Raw genomic sequence first — 24,706 nt, 5'->3', positions numbered from 1 at the left:
TTTATTGATGTATTTAATTTGATATTTCATCGCTATTTTCTTGTCGGTTTCTCTATTTTATTCTATCTTGCTGTTTCGCTTTATTTTATTTGTTTTCCTTTCGTTCAATATTTCATTATTTGATCTTTCTTTCTGGTTTATCGTGAAAAAAAAACTCGTATAATTCAATAGTAGCTATTCACTATGAGAAAAAATGTGCAAATGATGGGCTGACAAAACATTAAGTATTTATCGAACTAAACTGACATCTTCTTCAGACGAAATATAATTTCTTACATGGCAAAGGACCAATGAATAAGCGGATTTCGATAGATACTGAGATTTACAGACATAATATAACGATGCATTTATATATAAAAATTTATATATGGACATTTATATCAATATATGAAAAATATATGTGAAAACGCGAATTAATTATGACTAAAATACAAATGTTTGCTGAATATATGCTTATTTGTTATTCTGATACATCTCATTCAATTCTAGATACACTCTGTATGTTTACCTCTCTTTCATTCGAAGATATTATTCCATGGACCAAATTTAAACATTTAAATATGTCACCAGTAACTTCTAGTTGAAAATATTCAATTTTCCTCTTTACAATTGCTGCAGATGTTGAATTATCTTATTCGCCGTTTATCATAGATTCTGAAATTTTAATCTTGTACTCAAGAACGGTTTTAGCGCCGAAATATTTTTTTGAATTTGAACAAATTTTTCGAAAGATATTGCGTTAAGATTTTCTTTTATACGCGTGTTATTTATATATGTTTTATCTTCGCTTGGTCCATATTTACTGAGTACTAAATGTGGTTAACGTTCGACCAATCTGTCCCATTCTTTTTAATTACTCCTTCGTTAGACTAACGTGCTTTAGACTTAACATGCAACACAACATTAGATACTTATATTTTATCTACCGCTCCCTCTTGACCCAGGACTGTACCCTTATCAACCAAGTCTCTAACAACATAGATAAATTACTCTCCCTCGTTACTAGCGCACAAGTACAATTATTTGGTGACTTCAATGTCCACCACAGTAATTGTCTTTACTTATACATATACAGCTAGTAGCATAGCACATAGCTTCTCTATATCTCATTCCCTACTACAGACGCTTACTTTTCTACACGTTTCCCAAATCAGCAAGACTAACATGCCTCATTTCTAGAACTCTGTCTGACTACAGTTCCCGATGATTGTGTAACGAATGTCCATAGCCCACTCGGGAATGTTCACGCTGTGATAATGGTAGAAATCTCTCCTAACTATCTACCCAAAACTGAAGAGCCATTGCTCAAAACGACAAGTTATAATACGAAGGCTGACTGAGAAGTCATCAGGGATCTCATTAGAGATGCTCCAGGGCTAAATATATTTTCTCTTCCTTCTGAACAATGAGCAAATGAGACCACTTATTAGTTTAAAACAGCAATTGAAGCACATGTTCCCGGGCAGAAATTCTATAGCAAACCTCACTCTTCCCAATGGTTTACTCTAATTGTTCAGCTGCCATTTCAAAAAGACAAATACATACCGCAGATGTAACTGACATAAGTCCAGTACAACCAAATAAAAGTATATAGAAGATAGCAGTAATTGTAAGAAAGAAATAGCGACAGCTCAAAGAGAAAATACTGAAACCATCAGAAAATGCATCGAAGCATAGGAATTAAGAACCCTTGATTTTTGGAAAATCTACAAAATTGTAGTAAATAATGGACAATCAACAATTCCCCACTATTTAACAATGATGGCGTTGTTTGCACGGCAACTGAGAAGACTAACATACTTTACATTCGGTTTGTCTCAAACTCCACAGTGGAGCCAGCAAACCACACACTTCCTGAGTTTATTTTGCGGACAGACACCGCACTGGATGATCTTAAAATTACCCTTCGCAGGTGCATGATATCATAAAAAACCTAGACAACTTAAAATCATATGAACCCGATTTCATCCCGGCTGTGCTATTAAAAATATACTCCGCTGAAGTTGCTCCAGTCCTCTCCAAATTTTACAACAAATGCTTTAACGAATCTTGCTTTCCTGACTACTGGAAAACTGCTTCTGTGGTACCAGTTTTCAAGAATTCTGGCGAAAGAACTGACACATTAAATTATCGCCCCATTGGCCTCCTCCCGCTGTTCGCCGAAATACTTGAGTCCCATAATCAGCCAACTTCTAGTCCATCACCTTACAGCTGCTAAACTACTGACCCCCCCAAATATAGATTTAGGAAAGCCCGCTTCACAGCAGCTATCCTAACTGTAATCTATGACCGTATATCATACACTGAACAAAGCAGGGGAGGGTAGAGCGGTACCCTCAGATATATCTAAGCCTTTTGACAGGGTTTGGCACGATAGTTTTCTCAGGAAAATCAGATTATACGGTATCACTGGACAAATACTTAACATAATTAAATCCTTCTTATGTAAGAGAAGAATCCAGGTTGTCTTCGACGGTCGCACATCTAAACAATGTGATATAAATGCCGATGTAGCTCAGGCGTCGATCCTTGAATCTTTATTATTTCTGATATTCATAAATGCCGTCTCTGATGAAATTGTCTTTCAGATGGCTATATTTGCTGATGACACAACGCTCTGTTACAAGCAGGAGGGGAAAACAAATGAACACATATCTAAGGAAATGGCAGAAAAACTAGAGGAAGACCTTTAATCTGTAGTGGAATAGAGACAAAAATAGGTAGTCACATTCAATGCTGCTAAGACTAAGCTTGTTTCCTTCAGTAATTACAAGAAACTCTCTCAATCACAAACAGCTATGGCTAAAAATACAGTACTTGTTTCAAATTCCCCGGCATACAGACACAGGGAATATATGTTGGGACAGATACATTAAGAGCATTGCCATGGCCGCTGCGAGGAAGGTGAGCTCACTTTATCGTGCTAGAAAGTAACTTATGCCCGAAAGTATCCTGTACCTCTACAAGGCCATTATTCGTCCATTTATGGAGTATTCTTCTGGCATTTGGGCTAGTACATCTGCTACTAGTCTCCTGGACAGTGTTAAAAAAAGAGTCGCCAATCTGATAGGTCCTGAACTGTCATCTAAGCTTCAACGTACGCTCCATCGACGAAATTTTGCATCCATTTGCTATTCTACAAGTATCGTAATACTAGATGCTCTGACGAACTACAAGCCCATGCACTCCATTGACGTACATACCCCCGACAAACCCGACAGACCCGACAATCAGCAAAATCCCACCCCTGCACAGTAAAGATTCCTAAATGGAAGAAAACCTTCTACTCTAATACTTTCTTCACCAGAACTGCTAGACTCTGGAATTCCCTTCCGGATTCCTGTTTTCCTTACTATACTGATATGCAGAAGTTCAAGTGTAATGTAAACAGACATCTTGTTTCTCAACGCCCTACATAGTATCCATGTAACTGATATCCCCGATAGTAGCCCCCTACATCAAAGCGGCACTGTGCCTTGTTTGGGGTGGAACGGGAATAAAACATTTGGAATATAGACATTTTTCATTTATATAAAAAATGTATGTTCTCAATCGTATATGAATTTTGTGATTTAATAAATAACAAGACCATGTTTATAGAAAATTGCCGTTTTAATTGTTTATGGTAAACTTCGATTAAATTATTTGTATTCTACTTATTTAACGTAAATCATTTGACCTCCTATCAAACGATTTGTTCCCTTGGCACGCTATTATATTCTTATATGCAAATTGAGTTCAATAGATTTTATTTTCCTTCTGAAAAATATCAACGATTATGTTTTGCTATTCGTTGAGTAATTCTTACTTCAGCATTTTTGGAAAAGTTCTTAATTGTAAAAATGTTCATTTTTGTGAATTTTCCGTTTAAATTGATTATCGTTACCAAAATATGTATAAGGCATCCAGCGCATCGACCATTGAGCATTAAATAATTAAAATATCCGAATGTAGTGGCACAAAAATTGCGTCCCTTATTTAAAATACGGACTCGATGAAAGTGGAACCTGTTGCTAGATATTTTATAGTAGTGGAAAATGGTTGCAACCCTCTATATCCGTAATCCATTACCGTGCGTTATAAATAACGTTATAAGTAACGACAACAGAATATTCTTTTCATTCTTTTAACGATCAAGTATATATCTGACACAGTAAGACACAGTCAATCAACCGAGAATAGCATCCGTCTATATAAAAACATATAAGATACTAACAGGTATAATATATAGTCAAGAGTCAAAACAATGAAATGACTATGCTGTCGTCATAGCCCTAGTTATAAGATATACGTGTAAATCGACTGTATTTATTTTTTTAAAAGAAACGTGTTAATGTTAATATCTTTATTATTTATTGAACGTGATTGCCTTCTACTTGAGTTAATAACATCGGGTCAATCCATAGCATACCACCATACATACATTTTTTTTTTATTTTTCTATTTTCTCTTTAATTATCTCATGCCCAGTTTCTTCTGTTTATTTATTCTAACTTTGTCCGGGGAGACAAAGAATAGGAAACAAAAACAAAAAAAAAAAACTTCAATTCGCTTTTTTGTTGGACGCCGATATTTATTTCATTATTCTCTCGTTACTGCTGTATCGACTTCACGTGATCGTCTTCTCGATCGTCATTCACGTTTCTTACGTGATCTCGAACGTTTTCCCCGTCTCTCACTTGATCTCCTTTTTAAAGTATCTATTTTCTCTTACCGGCGACGTAATTTCGCATTTGTTTGCGTGCGTGTGTCGGCACTATGTTATATAACTACTGTTTCATATACTCACAACAACTTCAGTATTTCCATACATATGTACATGTGAGGATATAATGGATGTAATATTTGAAAACAGATATTTTAGCTAAACGTTACTTCTTTATATTTATATGTATACATATACCAGAAAACTCGGAATTTGATTTATTCAGAAAGAAAGTGAGTTTACAAAACCCGCTAAATTTTTAAAGGTAATATTACAAAATCGAAAATTTTGATAACAACGAGTAAGCATAAGATTTCTATTATTTTTTTAACTTAAAGAATACGAAGAATAAACTTGTAAACGATTCAATTAAATATGTTACGTAAAAGTAAACAGTAAAAGTTAAAATTTTCTATATGTTTTAAAGAAAAAATCATTACACTATGAGAAATAAAAAAAATATTAGATGGTATTTTCAAATAGTATCTTTCTTAAAACGGAAGATACTTGAAAGCTAAATGCGGGAAAAATAGCAATGCAACTATTATCTACTCCCTGGGGAGATAGATGAAAACGGAAAAGAAAATAGTCTGAATAGTATGAATAAAACTGATAAGCATATTTAATAGACGTATATTGTCTTATAAAGAGAGGAATTGATGCGAAATAAAAGGCACACGAAGAAAACACAGAAGGTAAAACAACTTATTAAGAAAGATGGGAAACGGCACAATCGTACGAGGCATGAATGTACTGATCGGTTAATTACATATTGTGACTAATTACATAGAATCATTGTCTTTTAAATATAACCAACTTGTCCTCTTCAAGAATATTATGAGATTCATTTTGTGTGATTAAAATTTATAATAAAATAGCCTAAAGAAACAGACGTTGATTAACTAGGCTTTATTAAAATAATTGTAATTATAGTTACAAAACAAAACATATATTTACACACATATACGTCCATACACGCACATATATATATATATATATATATATATATATATATATATGTACATATATATGTATACATCTATATATATCTGTGTGAGTGTGTGTATGTGTATATGTGTGTGTATACAAAACGACTGCAATTTTGCTGTAAGTTAGTGATTTCTCCTCATACACACATATATAAACATGTTTTATATATTTCATTTACCCCCCCATATATATATATATATATATATATATATATATATATATATATATATATATATATATTTCACGCAAAGCATTGTTTTTAGTAGCCCTTAACTGATATATAATTGCAACGCCGACTCAGGAGCGGTGTGGTTAGGGATTGTTCAACTCTTGCCACAATAATTTCACGCAAAGGCACCTTTCAGTGCGTATCCATAGTCGGACAGTACTGAACGGAGCCGTTTTATATACAACACACAGTCACACACACAGCCCCCCCCCCACACACATATATATATATACACATATATACATACACATATATATATAGGTATGTATATACATATATATATATTTATATATATGTATATATATATAAATATATATATATATGTATATACATACCTATATATATGTGTGCATATATATGCGTGTATATATACACATATATATGTGTGTGTGTGTGTGTGAGTGGCTGTGTGTTGTATATAAAACGGCTCCGTTTAGTACTGTCCGACTATGGATACGCACTGAAAGGTGCCTTTGCGTGAAATTATTGTGGCAAGAGTTGAACAATCCCTAACCACACCGCTCCTGAGTCGGCGCTGTTATAATTTAAGTTGCAATTATATATCAGTTAAGGGCTACTAAAAACAATGCTTTGATAAGTGGATAGAGCATACAGCGCCTACCGTTTACAAATGGTTAGCGATCTGTTTATGGCCAGGCTAATCGTTGCTTAACGTAGGTAATATACCGAGAATTGGTGTGTTAACTATTGCCCTTTTCTTTGACTTATCTAGTATTCAATTCACTCCTTCGTCTAAATGGTTTGAATGCCAATTTGTATTTGATTTATTAAGTGAATTAGCCTGCGATTATGCTGCCAATTTTGTTATGCACTATGTTAACGGGTTGCATCTGATAGTAAGCATAATTATATTGCACTTTATCGCTTATGGTTGATGTCACTATACTAGTGTTAATACTGTTAGGAGAGGTAGTATACCACTTAGACTCTAGAGTAACCATTACAAAATAATCACTGTAAACTATACCAATAAATGCGCTAAGGAGCGAAGAGCACAGAATTTGCATATAAAAAATGCAATAAAAGGATAGTTTCATTTATTACCGGCTTATTTGGCGCAGCTACCTGTTGCTATCTAATATTACCCTGTACTTGTACATACTTGTACATAAGCTCCGACATAGAATTAATGTTTAGAGCCAAAGCCATTTTGTTTCAGTCTTGGTCACAGTCATAGTAAAAGCTATAAATCATGAAACCAGACAATTCCGGCAGGACGTAGTTCGGGTTAACAAGGTCCATCTTCTTAAAATAGAGAAAATCAATAAAAGAAATAAGAAAACACGGATGATTAAATTAGCAGGCTGAAACATTCTTGACATTGCGGCACAAGAAAAACAGAAAGCAAGTTACTGTAAAAGAAAGAGACAGATATAATCTAGACATTTCGAGTGTTGGCGAAAGTCGCATGAACGAAACATGTTGTTTAGTGGATTGTTCTAATGCATGTAGACAACAAACATACCCGTATAGATAAATGCTTCTTATCATCGCTGACCTATGAAAAAAAAAAGCAATCTGTCTTACAGGAAACTTAAGAGAGAATCGTATTTCGGAATGTAAACGCTAGTTTGAGAATAAATAACCATACGTGGTCTAATATTTTCAGATGATTAAATTCTATACGCAAATGAAAAAGTCATTAAGTAGTGCACGCGACAATAACCAGAACAGCTGGATAAGTATCTGCATAAAGCTAAGATCGAAACACGGTCGGTCTCACAAGTAACGTAGGTTATAAAATCAACGCAATTTGTCTAGTGCTAAGATAGCTGAAATTAAAATGCTAAATCTTGTAAAGCATCTGTTAGTTTGAGTTTTCCCTTATAACAATATATTTGTAGTCATCGACATACAGTCCTGTTTCGTTGTATCACAACTCATCAGTGCCGTAAGAGTAGCACCTCTTCCAAGCCGAGAATTGAACCTAGAATCATCGCGCTGAAAATTTATATATATATATTACGATGGGGTCTCAATTTCGAACTTCGCTAGATTCAGTCACTGATGAGTCGTAAATGACTAAACACGTGTCAATGGATAATTATATTAAAAAAATATATATTCCTTTATTTTCTTTTAAAAATGAGTGCTTTTAATTCTGAGTAGTTAGGATCGAGATGAATTTTAAAAAAAATTATATAATAATTACATAAATAATTATGTGCTACAAAACAAATGTTGGCTAGAATTGAGCATTTCAACATACTTTAAAGAATAAACGGTCAGATGATCATCATCTTGTAATTTAGAATATCGATTTTTATCATTTATTTGTATACGCTATGTAGTTAAATGGAACTTCATGAATTTAAGGATTGGTAAAAAAGGCGAAATATAATTTAATAAACATGTTTCCTCATAAGCAACCACACACACACACACACACACACACACACACACAGTAACACACACACACACACATATATATATAATATATATATATATATGCATATGGTTATGTTAGCTTCAGTTTATTCGCTTTAGCAGTTATACACACGGATATATATATATATATATATATATATATATATATATATATATATATATATAGAGAGAGAGAGAGAGAGAGAGAGAGAGAAGTTAAATATGATAAAGCAAATTTTAATCTCTCCATCCGAATATGATTTCCATAATTTTCATAATATATATATATATATATATATATATATATATATATATATATATATATATATATATATATATATATATATATATATAATATAAAAATAAGATAAAAAATATAACACGGAAATTACATAATTGTCGATGCAATAATTTATTTCAACCTTATGGTTGAAATAAATTATTGCATCGACAATTATGTCATTTCCGTGTTATATTTTTTATCTTATTGCTCTGTTTACCACATTGAGCTCTCATACCCGGATTTCCTCTGGATTAATTCCATTATAACACTATATATATATATATATATATATATATATATATATATATATATATATATATGCATATAACATATACTATATATGACGATCATGTAATCCCTACAGCCACCTACCTTGAAAATGCTGCTTTCACACATGATATAGTTTTATGGAAGTCATAGTCAGAGAGAGTAACAACCTTGGTGTAAGTGAGTTCCTAATAATGGAGGTCTGAACAGAGCTGAAAGGGAGAAACAGATCAAATATCAAGGTCTCATGCACGATATGAAAAGAAACTGGAATTTTAGGGAGATATCAGTCATACCAGTTATTATAGGTGCCACGGGGCTTAGAAAAGAGAACCTGAAGTCCTACTCAACTAATATTCCTGGTGGATCAAGTGCAAAAGAGATCAAAACAATTGCACCTATGAGAACAACGAGGATACTAAAAAGAGCTCTCGGTTGTTTTCAATAAAAAGCAGGGCAATGTTGGCAGCTGCTTTGGCTGCCCCATACTTAGCGTTACAATCTTCAAAGATAGGAAATTAAAAACTCTCTCTCTCTCTCTCTCTCTCTCTCTCTCTCTCTCTCTCTATATATATATATATATATATATATATATATATATATATATATATATATATATATATTGTGTTAAACTTGATTTGTACTTGTGTTACATTGACCTTCATTATGCTCAGGAATTTGTATAGAAATGACTCTATCTTTTACGGCGCTAACGCAATCTAACACTAGCATAATATATTTTTTTCCCGAGAAAAGTCATCAGGCAATATAGTATTTTATGGATTGACTTTCCATGTTTACTTCAATAGTGCTTAATGCATAAGTAGAGCTTGGCACTAAATTTTAGAAAAAATATGGCAATTAAGCTACCAAGAACCATTCATATATTTTTTCGAAAATAAATTCACGATTTTTTAAGGTTTCTTAAGTGAATTGTTTTCTCCCGTCATTTTAACATTGTTTTTCTCTATTTATACATCGCTCAGCACACGGTTCTAGACAGAGCTGGCGCTCAATACACGGCAGCAGACATAACTGGCACACAATACACGGCACTAGACACACTGTATAGTTTTAGATTGTATACGCTCGTTGAATCGAATCTTCAAGTGTAATTTTCTCTTTCACATATTGCAATATCGGAATTAATATAAAATATAATTGTTGTTTATATAAGACAAAATACGTTGGTTGGTTGGTTGTTTTAGTTTTACGGCATATCAACCCTTTTCGGGTTATTTAATGCCGAATCCAAAGATTTTGAAGAACATTTTTTTCATAGAATGTATTTGTTTTTTTCACGTCGGTTTCTATTTAACCCATAGTTGGGACCCTAACAGGTACTACCACTCCGGGTCAGAGTGGACCTGGGAGCAATGGGAATTAAAGGGTGGCTCCACACTCCCCAAAGCCCACAAGCCGGGGCATCAGCACTGGATATAGTTTAAGGTCATATCCAGGACCCACATTGAGGGACTTTTACCCTCCGCAGGGGGGCAGTCGGCGTATTCTAATGCCCCACCGACAGGGCCACAAAATACGTTGGTAAAAATAAGAAAAAAATATCTTGTGTAAAAGTGCAAAGGTGAGGTAGAAGAAAAAGCAACGGATTACAATTTTAGTAACTTACTTAGCCAGTATCCAACTAATGTTGGTAATCTAAGATATACTGGACATCTTTGGTGTAGTGGGAGCAAAATGTTGAGAAAAAATATTCAAATACGGTCCGTGAAAAAAATTGTTTTTAAATATTTTCAAAACTTCCGCCATCTTTATTCTTAACAGATCCAATAACAACTACATTCTAGATACATAGACCAGGGATTGATAATCAGCGCATTAAGGAAAATGGCAGGTATCAGTAATGACAAAAAATGCAGAATTGGAATGTGTGTGTCATTTGGTATCGAGTTGCAAGGCGCTTTTGAGGACGGCTACTAGACAGCGAGACATGATGGAGTACGTAACTACCCCCACTGGACCATCTGTAAAAAAATAAAACACCCAATGTAGCTGCAAGTCCTAGGAACATCAACCTAAAAGAACAGTTGGAAATAACATATACTATATATGACGATCATGTAATCCCTACAGCCACCTACCTTGAAAATGCTGCTTTCACACATGATATAGTTTTATGGAAGTCATAGTCAGAGAGAGTAACAACCTTGGTGTAAGTGAGTTCCTAATAATGGAGGTCTGAACAGAGCTGAAAGGGAGAAACAGATCAAATATCAAGGTCTCATGCACGATATGAAAAGAAACTGGAATTTTAGGGAGATATCAGTCATACCAGTTATTATAGGTGCCACAGGGCTTAGAAAAGAGAACCTGAAGTCCTACTCAACTAATATTCCTGGTGGATCAAGTGCAAAAGAGATCAAAACAATTGCACCTATGAGAACAACGAGGATACTAAAAAGATCTCTCGGTTGGTTTCAATAAAAAGCAGGGCAATGATGGCAGCTGCTTTGGCTGCCCCATACTTAGCGTTACAATCTTCAAAGATAGGAAATTAAAAACTCTCTCTCTCTCTCTCTCTCTCTCTCTCTATATATATATATATATATATATATATATATATATATATATATATATATATATATATATATATATATATCAGGTTATGAAAATAAATATATAAGGCAATAAACTATCAGGATGTTCCGCATTTCATTCTCGTATAGACTCGACCGTACTATGTATGAATGTATGAAATTGATATTAACAAATGTTTTATGTATGCAGATTGCTAAGGTGTGCTAGCTAACCAATCAGAATCCTTGATATTCGCGCCCCAGTTTTCACTAGTCAATGACTTCGGACAAAAGTTCGGTTAACTTTTATTTATTCTTTCTTTTGTTTAGTTTTTGAAGAAAAGTTAATAACGTTCACTGTGTATTAATATGTGTCCATGTTTTATCCTGCGCGTACTTAGATATGCTTTCTGATATATTGTTTTAATATAAAATAATATATAAGTTTACTTACATATATATATATATATATATATATATATTTATATATATATATAATGTAGATATTATATATTATTATAATTTGCCAGTAAGCATTATTCTCTGCATACAGCTGCTAGAGATTCTGTTTGTACACCTTAATAGATTTTGAAGTTCGTTAACATTTAGAATTATAAATTTCTTATTCAGACAAGATTAAAACGGGACGTCTAAATTTGTTTGCTTTTAGAAATCTTCGCTAGTACTGTTATTCATTGAATGCGCATTTTTCCTTGGAATATTTAGTTTGAGAATTTACGGAGATCATAGCCTACGTAGTATTCCTGTGTATTTACCTATATATATATATATATATATATATATATATATATATATATATATATATATATATATATATAATTATATATCTATATATATATGTGTGTGTGTGTGTGTGTGTGTGTGTATATGGAAATAAAAAGGAACAAACCGTATTATATGTTGATTAACGTTTCGTCTTTATTTCGAGACTTCCTCTGGATTTATATATAATCAATAAATAAATAATACATCTTATATATGTGTGCGTATGTTTGTGCATATATATAACGATAATATTTTTTATAAGTATTATGGATTTTTTATATAATTATATATATGCATATATATATATTTATATATATGTGTGTGTGTGTTTGATAACAAGATTAATGAATAAAAATTAGAAACAATAAAAACTGAAGAGTTCGAAAAAGATGAAAACATCTGTTACTTAACAACTGACATGTTTTTGTTCATATTCTCTCAAACAAATGTAATGAAGCATATTTTTAAACAAGATGTCTCATTCTCCGAGTGTATGTTCATGTGAGTTTTAGATTTGCTTACTTACATAAGGATACAGCGTTTTTCTCGTTGTTTTCGTTTAAAAAAGGGGGTATATAAGTAAAACTAAAAGGCAGTAATTCTGAGGTTGAATCTATTTTTTTACAGTGATGGAGGGCTTACTATACAGTAATCAAAATGCGGTTAAAAATGACGACTCACGTGCCGAGTAAACCTTTTAAGTTGTGTTGTGCTCTGACGTCAGGGAATTGAATGCATATATGGGTGTAAATGTCGAAAGAAAGGGCAAAAGAAACGAAAAGAGGAAAAAGAAAGGGAAAAAGACGCGTTGTGTATTGAGAGCGAGCTGTGTCAGGTGATGTGTGTTGAGAAGCGACTGACGTGTCAAATAGTTATAGAGAACATCAATGCAGAGTAAGAAGAAAAATTCAACCTAATTTTAAAAAAACGTTAAATTATTATCGGATATAATAAATGATTTTTAAAAATAAGTAAAAACAATTGTATGAATAAACATGTATAAAACGAATCTTGAACATTTATTAAATTATATATATTTACGTTTTTATATATGAGTTTATGTGTATTTGTGTATCTGTACTGATTATGCCCTGATAATTTTCAAATTGTACGTAACAGCCTTTCCATTGGTATTACTGATTGAACCGTAAGTGATTTGAGAGCACTTTTATGTCTACTCTATCGCAAATATAGGCGTTGAAGAGAAATGATTATATAACTCGCTTCGAGGCTCAGCAGTAACAAGAAAAACTCTAGGAATCAAAATAAGTTATCGATATTTGGTTCGAATTATTATAGAATCCAAACGTTAACCAAAACCAGTACAGGGTCGAGCATCGATAATGTTATTTAATACTAAATCTAAATAGATCATGCTATTTTAAAATTAACAGCAAAATTTTTTACTTTTTACTTTGTTATTGATATCGCATAGAAAATACTATTATACATAAAGCATAATAAAGAAACAAATTGTCATTGACGAATAAGGCATGACACTCTATAGAAAATGTTAACTCAAATAAAAGATTGAAAAACTATAAAAAATGCTGTTTAAGACTTAAGCCCACCATTTATCACGAGAACACAACAAAATTACGAAAATATTTCAAACTTAAGCATAACAGAGCGACAAAAATGTATTTCAAATTAAAGCTCGAGAGACTTAAAAATATAAAAATCCGTTCTTCTATATTTCTTAATATTTTGTATATATTTGCTTACGATAAAAACGAAACCCGTTTGAACTCGTGTTCAAATATATTAACACGTTCAAGTATTATATCTTGTCATATATACAGTCTCAATGCTTCTAAGGGCGTTCATTGTACATATTTACTCAGCAAGATGATTTAAAAAAAGTTTAAAAAATGAAAGAACCTCACAGACTGTCGCATAATCGGCTCTACCAAACGGCACTTAATTCTCGTTTCCTTTTATCACTTGAAATGGTTTCGATCGGCAGCCAGAAAACGGCGTATGTTTGTTCACTTCCTTAAGCCTTATGTAATGGACGTACATATAATAATTTAGTTTCATAATCAAATATACAAATAAATACATAAAGTCTTTAATATATATATGGTAATTAACACATTTTTTAAAGTTTCAAAATTATTAATAAGTACAGAAAATCTAATTAAAATATGTTTTTCTGTATTTTCCGAATAGAAAAAAATTCATCTATTTGTTACAAAGCACATCGTTTCATTTTCATTGCTCGTCGATGAGTAAATAAGAACTTTAGTTTGCAGTTGATTCGCAATAGTGTTTCTTCCTTACGAATGTTGTAGCCGCAACAGTTTATGTCATTGTAATTTAGGTTCATCGGTTAGACATATCCGACCCCAGTGTTCTAAATTCAGCACTCTGCCAACTGAGCAAACGTCCCGCACATAAGAACTATATATATATATATATATATATATATATATATATATATATATATAGTGGAAATGGTAATTAATAAAAACTGAAGAAAGTGCTCAATACTGTTGTAGAGCAAACATGCGTTTTATTTTTTATTGCAGTATACTTCTGTTAAGTTACATTATTGTTTCAGCTACCCGGCTGTTTTTTTTTTGCCGTCTGTAGCTTCCTCAGACATTTACAGAAATGTTCGTTAAAATTGGATGAAAGAGTGAATGAGATCGGGGGGGGGGGCGAAGGCTAACCCTCTCCAAACATTTAACAACAAAATAAAAACTAAATAATAAACAGAATCATAGCCCCCCCGCCTCCAAACATAAGCGAACACCCAACAGGTCAAGACATACTTACCAAGAAATCATCTCACAAAAGTGACGCCAAAAACTTTAACATTAAGACACGAATTTTAAAGTAAGCCCTCCTCCTGCCCCCACATATTCCCTCCATATATCTCTATGCCCTCAGCCACACCAGAAATATACTTCCCAGACCCTCCACTACAAGTTCCTTAAACTCCAAAACTAAAACAATACCGACATACCAAGCGCCCCCTCCCACATTCCCCCTTGTTCCCTTCCTCTTTTTCTTCCGCCCTCCTCGCCCCCCCCCGACCTCATTCACTCTTTCACTCTTTCATCCCATAATAACGAACATTTCTGTAAAAGTCTGAGGAAGCTACGGACGGCAAAAAACAAAACGGCCGGGTAGCTGAAACAATAATGTAACTTAACAGCAAGATACGGTAATAAAAAATAAAACATATATATATATATATATATATATATATATATACAAGCAAAAGTACCCGTCGTTGACTGGGTTCAAAAACAGCCTACAGAAAATGGACTCTGATTTATGAAATTATGATAGGTTATGAAAAGGAAGGGTTGTAAAGAGATAGTATCGAATTTGGGGGTATCACAACAAAAGCAAAATATGATGAAAGTAAAAATAAAATAGATAAACCCCATAATTTATTATACCATACCTGTTCACACTGAAACACTTATCGCAATATTATGTGGATCTATATTAAAAGAACCTTGTTAAACTTTGTGACATATTTCCATTCTATGGAGGTCAGGCGCGAACGAACACCTCATAATTATCAAAGTATACTTACGCAGATAGATATAAAAAGTCTGTATTAAAGTTTGTGCCTATTTCCATTCTATGGAGGCCAGGCGGGAACGCAGGCCCCCACAATTTTATTATACCATCCCTATTTAAGTTAAAACATACTTATCCAAGTATTATTATGTACATCTATATCAAAAACAATTGTAAACGTTTTTTTTCATGTTTTATTTCCATACTTTGTGGACTATGCGCGAACGCAGACCCCACAATTTTAAGGAATCATCATGCCAGATCAAACATACCCATTCCTGTGTCTCGATACATCTTCTATCATTATATGCGATTAGTTTTCTATAATAGTCAACCATATAGGAGACTATTATTGACCAGACACACACACAGACGTTCAGCTTTATATTATACTAGCACAAGTACCCGTCATTGACCGGGTTAAAAACAATCTACAGAAAATGGGCTGTGATTGATGAAAGTATGATAGGTTATGAAAAGGAGGGGGTTATAAAGAGATATGTTTTGATACTCAAAAATTTTACCCTAAGCAAAATATGATGAAAGTAAAGATAATTTTCACGAAAATATATTTTTTATATCAACTTTTTTTCCATTCGTAGCCAAGAGTGACCCACAAATGATGTTTCCTTACAAAGAGAAAATGTTATATATAATAATAATAGTAATAATAATAATAATAATAACAATAATAATAATAATAATAATAATAATAATAATAATAATAATAATATAAATATACAAGAAATAAATGTTCCATAGTCAATAAAAGTTACTTTTATGGTAGACAAGTTCATTGTTTGTATTCTTAAGTAAGTTGTAATTTTTTTTTTAATTCAGGAACCGGTTTAAAAAAATCAAAATGGCATTCAATTTGATGGCGTTTTCAATTTGAAACAGGGGCACCTGAGCATTCTGTGTTAACAATGCAAGAGAGTTCCGTCAACGTAAGGAATATTTATAAACATATTTTACTGTTTTCTGTTATTTTGTGTTTGAGGAATGTTCGATTATGGTATGTGTAGTTTATATAAAAAATTCATTTAAGTAGTTATCGCCTCAAATTTCGTTTTAATTTCGGTTCGCTGAAATTATTTAAAGTAAAGAGCATTAAACACTATTTCAAAACAAAAAAAAAACATGAACTGAACTTTTTTGACTATGGGAACATTTATTTCTTGTATATTTATTTTTTTCGGTTAGTCGTTTGTTGACTTTTCTGCTAAACATTCTTACTAAAACATATCGACGAAATATTGAAAAACAAAGAAATAATACAAATTTTTTAAAAATAATGCAGATTTTAATTTACTTTAATAAAATAATCTGAAACAGCAACATGGGATATAAAAAAGTAAACACGCAATTACTTTAGTTTTTTAAAGCAAAGAATCGATATAAATATGAATGAGAAGAAAATGGCGCCCTTTTCAAGCAGAACAGTTTTGTTTCAGTTTTACAGTATAGTATTGCGCCGTCGGATTCAGGGTTGTACTATTGTAATATAAAGAACACACAGAAAGGATTGTAATTAACTGAATTCCTTTTAGTACACTGACAAAAAAGCTTAAACAGATATATAAATAAAAATAAAAAGGGTATGTAAATGTTTTAAAAAGACACGTAATCACGTGAGCAGGATTTTTCATTCTTTTGACAAGATAACAAGTAACGTTCTTATTTTTTATCATTTATCTATTTTTGAAATACTGCAACCTGCAAGTGGTGAAGGAAAAAGACAGAGTTCTGCAAAATTTGTGTCGAGAATTGTCTAAAGTTCCCACTTTTCTGCTTTCACTTTAATAAGAACGTGAATTTATGAGGTGAATTTATTCGACACAATATGATTCAACTCACAGAAATAAATAAAAGCTTACGTCAATTAAGATTAAAGTTAAGGTGTTATTGTTGACCCTCATCCCTTTTTAAAAAAATCGTGTTAAACCTTGTGACATATTTCTATTCTATGGAGGTCAGGCGCGAACCAACATCCAATAATTTTATTATACCATATTCCTTCAAACTGAAACATAATTATCAAAGTATGCGTACGCAAATAGATATGAAAAGTCTTTCTTAAAGTTTGTGCCATATTTCCATAGAATACAGGCGCGACCGCAGATCCCACAATTTTATTATACCATCCCTATTTTAGTTGAAACATACTTATCAAAGTATTCTTAGGTACATCTATATCAAAAACCCTTGAAAACGTTTTTTTTTTCATTTTTTTTATTTCCATACTTTGGGGGCCAGGCGCGCACGCAGACCCCACAATTTTAATGAACCACCGTTCTGCCAGATCAAACACACCCATTCCTGATCCTCGATACATCTATCATTATATGTAATCATTTTTTTTAAAATAGTCAACCATATAGGAGCCTATTCGTGACCAGACACACACAGAGACGTTCAGCTTTATATTATTTATATATATATATATATATATATATATATGTATGTATCATGCCTCGATATGTCTACATCGTTAATAATTTGAAAACTAATAAAGTAAGTTCAGTGTTGCACACACACACATACATGTGTGTGTAAAATTGTCAATTCTTATAAACAAAAAATGCAAATATATTCGTATAAAAAATAGACATTCTCTGAAATTGAATAATATTATCATATACTCACTGTGTGTAATATGGGAAAGTGTACAGACACACGCACATACGCGCGTGCCCCCCCACACATATATATTTATATATATATCTTATAAATTTTCCTAATGTATGTCTTTGTGTTTGTGACGCGGTTTATCTCAGCCTACAGACAACACACCCAGGCATGTAAGGTACCGAAATTAAGCTTATGACCTAGCAGATGTTTTAGTGGTATTTATATCCATGTTTGGTGTATAGAAATTTTAAAAAAATGTAAAATATAACGAATTTCTTTTAGCAAACAGGATTTGATAAGGGACAGAAAAACTTACCAGTGTTGCCAAATCCATATTTGTATCATTATTTTATGTAATTTCCTGAGTTGGTTTGCTTCAATTCCTGAAATGAATAAAAAAACGCCAATAATTAGGAAATATTCAACAAGCTGTAAGGTATCACTTTTGCTAATAACAGCAAATAATATTAGAAATTGGAAATTGATCATTTAATGCAATGCTGAGCTTGTTTCTGGTATTTACAAACGGGTATACGAAAAATGAAAGGTCACCGGAAAAGGACATCAATGAATACTTCAGAATATTTAAAATAAATGCAAGCTCTATTGAAACGTATGGTGCAGATAAGATGTTTTCGTTTCGTCACGAGTATTTACGTTATAAAATAATACGAGAAAAATGTACGTTCATACGTACGTTATCATTTATCACATTTTTTTTTTAAATAATGGAATAAACCGATAGTCGACGACATAATAGAATGCGTAAAAAAATACTTTTTAAAGGATATTTAATTAAAAGTAAGAGACTATGTTTTTGACTTTTTTTAAAAGTTAAGGAATGGTTATTCGCATTTTTTGGATTATTCGGCTTCCTTTTCGTACACAACGTTACAATCGATGTAAAATCCGACCTTCTTAAGGTGTATCCTATCGAAATCGGGAATATCTGAATTTGCAGGACATTTCAAACTGAAACTTTCATTTAAACCACATGTTAAGCATGCTCTTAAACCGTTTGTCATTAGTCAATAAAATTCCTAATTATTTCGGAGTAACATTTTGAGTGCTACCCGCACTGAAAGATTGGTAGTTAAACCCCCGGTACAGTGAAAATTGTGAACTTAATTAGAAAATACTTTATCCACTGTGCCACGAGTCTATGTAAGGACAAGATGCTATCCCGTGTATTAAATAAGGTTTTGTTCGAAATTCTGTGCAGATTCCCGAGTGCGACAAGACACACTTGAAGTTCAGCGGTTACATCGACCAGAATATTGAAACCTTTTAAATCGGTTTTCCTCCGAAAAAAGGGCTAATAAGGAGTCACAATTGAAAAATATGTCTGTGAGCGTCGTCGGATTTTTGATAACTGTTTCACGAATGCGTATGCGTCAATAGTTCACATTACAGATTCGTTATGATAAAAATAGATCAGTTTAAAAAACACTTTTATATCGAGTCAAACTGGCCTAATAGTTACCGTACTTGACTCATTGTCTTTAGATTTTGGTTACAAGCTCAGCCCGATTATTTTCTCTTCTTTTTACAAGAAGTGAACTGTTTAAAATAAACATAATACTCGCATGCAGATGTCTCGGTTTCTGTAAAAATTAAGATATAATATTTACGCGGATTTTAAAACCAGACAACACCGGGCGGCCTGTTATTAATCTATAAAGTAAAAAAAAAAAAATAAAAATTCCTTCGGTGCCATCAGCAGCTATCGAAACCAAAACCTTCAACGCTTCAGCCCTCATCGATATCGTGTGAGCTATCGCCGGGCAGATAAATAAAAAAGATGATTTCAAAATAAAAATGTATATGTACGGATGCTTTTGTAGAGACTTTCGCACACACACACATATACACACACACACACACACATATATATATATATATGCGGCATAAGTGTGGCGAATTCCTACGAGAATGAAACGCGGAATATTCTGTGTAGCTTAATTGCCATATATATTTTCATTACTTAATATATATATATATATGTGTGTGTGTGTATATATATATCCATTAGCATGTTTTTATCTTAAATTCTATATTCTAGGAAATTATGCAGAATGTAGGAACTATGCATAAATAGAATAAATAGCATAAAGTGAAATGAAACCAACCACCTAATAAGAAACTATAAAATAGTATTTTCAAAGGAATATGCAAATTAGTTAACCTTCATGTAGTAGCTCGCTATTTTAAGACTGACTATAGTAAATGTTCGTTTTAATAATTTAAAAATAAGATAGTATTCGCAGTCTTTTCATGTAAAGGTCAGACCGAGAAACAACGCAACTTTATAAGTATACAGAAGATCAGTTGTGATTTCTATTTTGAAACTAACCTATATAATTTATATTGTTCGTTAGGAAGTTAGATTATGGAATTTCACAACGGTGAGCGAAAAAATCATTCAATTCAGCGTTAGTAATTCTTTTACTTTCTATCAGCAACGCTTTAAAATGTAATTAATCGTCAATAAATTATTAACCGGAAAATGGCCTGTTTTTAAAATATCTTCATATAATAGATGCCGCACATATTTAAATAGCAACTCGCTCAATGTTGGTTAATCGTGAAATATGCTTAAATATATGATACTTTATGCAGAATCGTATTTATTATTGGCTTTCAAGGAACCTTCACCGCGGCTCATCAAAGATTTATCCTTGAAAACAACCTGTGGTCTTCCCTGGAAGCTGAGTGATAACAAGTCTCCCAGATTTAAAAGAGATAGCTTCGAATCTGGGGGTATCAAAATCAAAGCAAAATATGATGAAAGTAAAAATAAAATAGATAAACCCCATAATTTATTATTCCATACCTGTTCACACTGAAACACTTATCACAATATTCTGTGGATCTGTATTAAAAAAAAAACCTTGTTAAACTTCGTGACATATTTCCATTATATGGAGGTCAGGTGCGAACGAACACCCCATAATTTTATTATAGCATATTTCTTCAAACTGAAACGTAATTATCAAAGTATACTTACGCAGATAGATATAAAAAGTATTTTTAAAAGTTTATGCCTATTTCCATTCTATGGAGGTCAGGCGCGAACACAGACCCCAGAATTTTAATGAATAATCATTATGCCAGATCAAACAAATCCATTCCTGTGTCTCGATACATCTTCTATCATTATATGTGATCAGTTTTCTAGAATAGTCAACCATATTGTAGCCTATTCCTGACCAGACACACAGACGTTCAGCTTTATATATATATATATATATATATATATATATATATATATATATATATATATATATATATATATATCAGGGGCGGAGATGGGACTAGTGCCACTCGTGCCCAGCACGACCAATAATTCGGTTAATGTTATTCAAAATGGATTAAAAAATCATCCATTAATTTCAAGCAAACATACTTAGTCTGATCTCAATTAAATTACATATCTATTCAAGTTTCGAGAACTAAGTAGCAAAAAATTCATAAATATATCTGGGAATAATACAAGGATGTTGTTTTGAACGGGTTGTCTTTGTACGGCCACCGCCAGATTCATTGAAAACTCCATAACAGCGGCTATGACGTTGAACGTCCGTAATTCGTGCCAAGCCAAACCTTTACTCGTAATAATCATAATGTTAGAGAAATCCAGATTTTTCTGTAATCACCTGCAAAGTGAAGCCCACTTATAGTGCCTAAAATATTTAGCACGATCGAGCCTGCTGATGTCTGTTTTAGGAAGAGGATGAGGGACCGAGAGAGAGGGGGGAGAGAGATCTCAAGACACATACATACGCATAAACACATGAAGAACGATTACTACTACTGTTGCAATATGTAGTAGCCCGAATAGTTCTGTGTAAACATAACCACGCGTGTATATCAGATTGTAAATAAATATCAGTGATGAAGTTATTGTTTCATTAATTAATAAAGAACAGGTTTTGAATAAGAGTGAATTTGTTTTTTTGAGGAATTTATTTTTCGTGAATTTTGAATCATAGAAATCTACGAAAAATACGGGTTTTAAGTCATTTTATATTAATACTAGGAAACCCGTCAATCCAATAAACCTTCGTAGAATTCCGTAGTGATACGTAAATACTTTGTAATTTTTTTTCATAAAAACCCTGTATGTAACTTTTCTTGCTGCATCCATCATTTCACAGCTATTTAAACCCAACTTTATTCATCAATATTACCTTTTATTCTACTGGAAAATTTAATCGCAGTTTTTGGAGAACATTACTTCAGTTGCCGAAATATTTCAGTCGCTTCACTACATTCAATTTTACCACGGACTTTATGTACGAATTCTTTGTATCTATTGCTAACCTGGTTAGTTGTCATTGTCATCAATTTCTTCATTCTAATAAATATATTTTTCTACTCGTAGTAATGAATATCTCTTTTCTTCTATACTTTTGAAAGGGAAAAATATCTTATCTACTGTATCAACAAGACCACAAATTATATAGTATCTTGATTGTTCAGAAAAAAACAAAAACAAACACCATGCAAGGTACGTTAGTCAATCTGTGCTATGCAATGGAGAATCACGCAATAGCAACTATGATTACTTATTTGGGTCCACGGACCACGGATTGGGAACTAAAGTTGACAAAGGGCAGGGGGGGGCGGCACGACAAGCAATAATAGGCTAGAGTCGCCACTGATATATATATATATATATATATATATATATATATATATATATATATATATATTAATAGTTTTATGTTCTTTTCTTTTGTGTGGTAAGAAGTCTGCAATCACCGAATTCAATCATTTTGAGACACGATAGTGAAGAATTGACACAACGATGACTCAGCACCATTTAATAAGATTATAATCGAAAAAGTTTCGCTGACGAGTGTTCATTGGGGCTGTAACTGGACACTTCTTCAAGTTAGCCAATGGCCAATGTCCAGAGGCGGACTGCCAAAGCGGAACAATTAATTGGACTTTGCTTACCAATTCTATCAGAGCGATTCGAATTTTTACTGTCGAATATCTCTTTCTATTAAACGACCTGTCAAAATGCTAGGTCCACGTCGGTAGAACTGCAGGAAAGATATCGCCTTAATCAGCGTTGCTGTAACGGGGATTTTTATAGTCGAGACCCAGAGTTAGGAAATCGACAAGTTTCGTAATTATTCGACACGATCAAGCGATCGATAGAGGCATGCGTATACATTCAAGGGCACGATAATACGACCGGGGCATCTTTAAACTCTTTAAGAACTGCAGTAGGATTGTTGTTTAATATAGTTCATATGCGTGGTAAGGTCATCTAAATTTACAGCTCTATCTTTCACTGTATACAGGAGGGGCATTCCAAAATAATTACTCCTGTTTTCCTTCCGCCTGAATGAATCAAAGAAGATTGCAAAGAATCAAATGAATCAAAGAAGAGTGCAATAGACAGTGAACTAATGCATTTATCATCTGGAAGCTTCATCTCTCTGTTGGAAATATTGACAGTGTGATATTCTACAAAAATAACCGTGTCATAAACATGCATCTGGTGCAGAGATGTGCCATGGAATTACTGGCAAAAGTGCAGTGGAAATGGTAGGGACTATGTAGAAAAATAAATTCTGGAATGCAAAAGCTCGGTGGTTTTAATGGTACAACTTCCGTCTTCGTAGATCTTTAATGTTTTTAGCTAAAAATAGGAGGCGCCACTCATGGGACGACCCACCTATTATCGCTGGCAAACTGCATTAAAAATGGTGGTGACTATGTAGAAAAATATATGGAGCACACAGACTGTACATTTTTTATTGTAGCACTTATGTCTTCGAATTTTTTAGTTAAAAAAATAGGAGGCTTTCCCTTTAGAACTTCTCTCGTAAGTGTAATCTAGTTTCGGGTAAATATATACGTTCGTTAAACTTAAATAGTTATAATATCACCTAATTTCATTATGAAAGCAATTATTAAACACCATGTTTGTTCACATCGCACCCACAGAATGTCAGAATTAAACTCAACGTTGGTTTTAAAGAGGACATCTAATAAATAAAGGTGCCCCAGTCTTGAAGTATATTTCCCTCACGTGACAATGCATAAACTTCTGAATGTATATTATATATCATCTTGCATGTGTTAATCTGCTGTTTTTGATTAACGTCTTACTCTTTTTAATGCACACTATACGTGATATGTAGGACTGTAACAACAGCGTATTCTTTTTATTGTTTTGACTCTTGAGTATATATCCGTTAATATCTTATATGTTTTTATATAGACGGATTGCGGTTCTCGGTTGATTTAATGTTTCTAACTGTTTCGGATATATAACCGAGAGTCAAAAGAATGAAAAAGAATATTCTGTTGTCATAGCCCTAGTGATATGT

General features: G+C 32.8%; 1 protein-coding gene across 3 annotated transcripts in view; it reads right to left on the bottom strand.

Moving 5' to 3' along the window:
- LOC145277642 (uncharacterized) overlaps positions 1-24,706 on the bottom strand; it is a 763,829-nt gene that overhangs the window by 331,755 nt on the left and 407,368 nt on the right. For all 3 annotated transcript variants that reach the window (XM_080129223.1, XM_080129221.1, XM_080129222.1), the window contains exon 2: positions 18,673-18,739. The gene's annotated coding sequence lies outside the window, so the exon portion shown is untranslated. The remainder of the gene's footprint in view (positions 1-18,672; positions 18,740-24,706) is intronic.

This window comes from Euprymna scolopes, chromosome 6, assembly GCF_053919585.1.
Source record: "Euprymna scolopes isolate OS-2025 chromosome 6, ASM5391958v1, whole genome shotgun sequence".
NCBI classification, from domain to species: domain Eukaryota; kingdom Metazoa; phylum Mollusca; class Cephalopoda; order Sepiida; family Sepiolidae; genus Euprymna; species Euprymna scolopes.
Note: the sequence above shows the minus strand (reverse complement) of the source record. Positions and strands in the feature narration are given on the sequence as shown.